The sequence below is a fragment of the Phascolarctos cinereus genome, unplaced genomic scaffold, assembly GCF_003287225.1.
Source record: "Phascolarctos cinereus isolate Bilbo 61053 unplaced genomic scaffold, phaCin_HiC Scaffold_38;HRSCAF=560, whole genome shotgun sequence".
Classification (NCBI taxonomy): domain Eukaryota; kingdom Metazoa; phylum Chordata; class Mammalia; order Diprotodontia; family Phascolarctidae; genus Phascolarctos; species Phascolarctos cinereus.
Window position 1 is genome coordinate 30,375 of NW_027555724.1, and position 3,452 is coordinate 33,826.

Below are 3,452 nucleotides of genomic sequence, written 5' to 3' on the forward strand. Positions count from 1 at the left end.
ATCTTGGTGTGGAAAAGAACCCTGTCTCTCAGAGGCTTTACCAACGAAACCTCTACCAACCTGGACAGACTTTTGAAGTTGAGCCTCACGCTGGAGCATTATACAAGCTGTGTGGGACAGCTACCCTTATTTTCCAAGTTAAACTCAGAGGCTCCTCAAGGTAGAAGGCAGAAACGAATTTTCACTACGATCTCCCGAGAAAGGGCGGCTCCCTCCAAAACCATTTCCATGACAGACCCCGGCGCCGAACACAGATACGGCAGGTTTTTGTATTTCTCCACCGCAGTGCTCCTCCCCACCCCCTTCCTCTCAGCCCATAGTCACAAGCCTTGATGGGACAATCCACCGTGATAAATCTTCCTGGAGACAGTGACAAACAATCAGATGTGGCTATCTTGAAATGTTCCCATTCTGCAGACCCCTGCAAAACTCTTTCCCCACCCCACCCCAGTCCCCTGTGATCATCCTGTGTCCTTTGCTCTTATCCCATGAACAACCATTTGTTCACATGGTTGGGCAGAAGGCCTGTATTTTGGGTTTAAATTTTATGAGGGGTTCTCACCACATCCTATTCAGAACTGATTTGAGAAGGACTCAACAGTGTGTTTGTTGGCTGACAGAACTTTTAGGCCACAGTAATTCAGAAACGATTTACCAAATTGTAGAAAGGTGCTCCTAAATGTCAAAGATTTTTGAACGCTTGATCACTTCCTGAATTCTTGTTCTAAATGATTGCTCATATTAACTAACACTAAATTCTCTTACCTGCCAACAGAAGGAAACCTAGACCCTAGGACTGAAGACGTGATCAGAAGAATTAATGAATTGCAGCAAGGTGAACCAAGGCTTTTAAAAGTCCCTCAAACTACATGGAAACAGTTACCTCAGTAGCCTCTGTATTCCTTCTGCCTACATGAAACTCATTTCCCTGAGTCCCACTTCAAAATAGGGAAAAATCTGAGCAGGCTGGATTGGTGAAAGAAAGATTTAAAAAGACATGGTAGTACAACTGAACCCCAAAGAAAATGCAGAGAGTATCAAAGTAAAACCTCAGGAACTATCCACTGACCTGTATACTAAATTTGATTTCTATGTACAACTTTGAGTAAATCTCATACTGTTTTTCAGTTTTCAAATTCCTGCTCTATGAAGTAAGTGGGAGGAGGAGCAATATGGAAGAACCCATTTGTAAATATCTCCTTTTGTCTTTGTCTTGACAGCTAAGAAAATTGCAAATAAGGAACTCTGTGAAACCCAGGCCCACAGGCAATCCCTGCAGAAAGAACTAGATGAAAGTTAAGTGCCACAGATTCAAACAACCTTTTTGTCCCAAAGCCTACCATCAAAAGTCATCTAATTTGGTTGTACCAGGTCTGCTTTCCATACTGCATTCACAGGAGCCAAATTTGACAAACACTTTGGAGATTATCTATTGTTGTTTGTCCTTTGCCCATTCAATGATAAAGGCCTAATAAGAAATGAGGCAGAGAGTGGCCTCTTTACCTACTCTAAACAAATATATTAATCATTTATTAATTTTTTAAAAAATCACTCTGGGAAGGAAAGACTTCAGCGTTTCTGGCCAAAACAGAAAATTGGTATATACATTCATCTAAAGCAGTCAAGGCCAAAACATTGACCAAGCAGGGCTTGGCCTGGACCTATTGTTGTCTGATCCATGAGATGATGTGGGGTTAAGGCTGGTCTTTAAGAAGAAAAAAAATGTTTCAGAGATTAAAACTACATTCACTTTGTGCACAGCACCTGCCCTATGAAGACTGAGAGAAAAAAAGATGTAAAGAAAAAAAACAATTATCTATCTAGAGGTTATCTATATAACCTACACACCATTCTTTCCCTCTTGTTCCCTTCCTTCTTTCCTTTCTTTCTTTCTTCTCTTTTGTTTCTTCTCCTTCTATCTTTCTTTTGTTCCTTCTGTTGAAGTTAGAGTTGGGAGAGCTGGTTCACATGTAAAAAATTCATTTAGACCTTCTACTGTAGCCATTGGTGATAAGTTCAGGGTGGACCCCAAGAATGTTGGGGTGCTACCTGAAATGATAAGGAATAGACATGTGGTCCTAGTGTCCTGAAAGAATTCACTTGGTACAGTCTCTAAGTTAAAGAAAGGCATTTATTGGGGTGATGCACCCAAGCGTGCTGCTCCCATCAGGCAGAGCCCAATGGACTCTACTCCACATGGGAGGCGGATAGGTCACAGGCTCTGCTCCCTGAGTAGAGCAGCTTCTGCTTCCCAGAGGTGGCTAGCCAGGTCAAAGGTATGGTTTAAATACAATTTTATAGAATAGGAGGAAGAGGACAAGAGAATGGCTCCAAAATGCCTGGGACATCAGGTAGTCTGGAGATGATAAGCAGAGGGAACAGGAAAGGGGAGGGGAAGAGTTGTTCTGAAATTGAGGGTGCTTTGTGAAAGCACCCAGATAAGTCTACAGTGGGGGCTTTTCGATCGTTTTTTTTTCTGGCTGCTCACATCCTGCATCCTATCTGTTATCTCAAGTCCTGCTTGCTTCATCTGCCTCAAGCGCTACATCGTCACTTCCTTCTTCCTCCTTTCCTTCCTTACTTTGTTCCTCCTTCCTTTCTTTCTTCCCCCTCCTTCCTTCCTCTCTCCTTCCTTTCCTTCTCTTTCTCTTTTTTGCTTCTTTCTTTCTTTCCCTCTATCCACATAATGTATCACAGCCTTACTTGAGGGTGCTCTGCCCAAAGGAAATTTTAATTTCTATCTCTGAAACTTTTTTCCTTTTTTCTTAAATACTACTGACGAGGTCTAGAAGTTTAGGGGTGCTGGAACCCCAAAATCATGACACAAGGATCTTGGCTGCAAGAATTCGACCCAAGCCTTCTTTCAGCCAAAGACAAGGTTTATTAAAAATTTGCCATATTGGCCAGACTCTTAAGGAAATCTGAGCACTTATGAGCGATTGTAAAAATCTGAGCAGTGGCTAGATTATAAAAGTCTGAGCATGCTAATGGAGACAAAATGGACTTTATATATAGAAAGACTGAGGGAGGATGTAGGAGTGGCTAAATAGGTTGGGTGACTGGAGGAGGGGTCTAAGGACATCTGGATGGGAGTGGCCAGTAAACCAGTGAACAGAATGCCTGGGAACTGGACCTCTTGGCCAATAGATGGAGCCTAGCCAGGGTTAAGGGTGGGAAATGACTGGGGGCCAAAGAGAAGTAAGACAATGGAGGGCTAGGCTAAATGAAGGGTAAGAGAATTGGGAGACTGGGAGCATTGCCACAGTGAAAGGCCAGTTGATGCCATTATAGCCTTAGGCAAATGCCAGAGATTTGGCCACAAAGTCCAGGGTTGTTCTTTTTGGGGTCTAGCTCCCAACCTCATCACCACCTTTAACCTGTAAATCACTCTAGCTCTCAGTGATGGGCCAATAATACCCTCGGGATTTGGTTTGGGCTGTGATTGGTTTAAA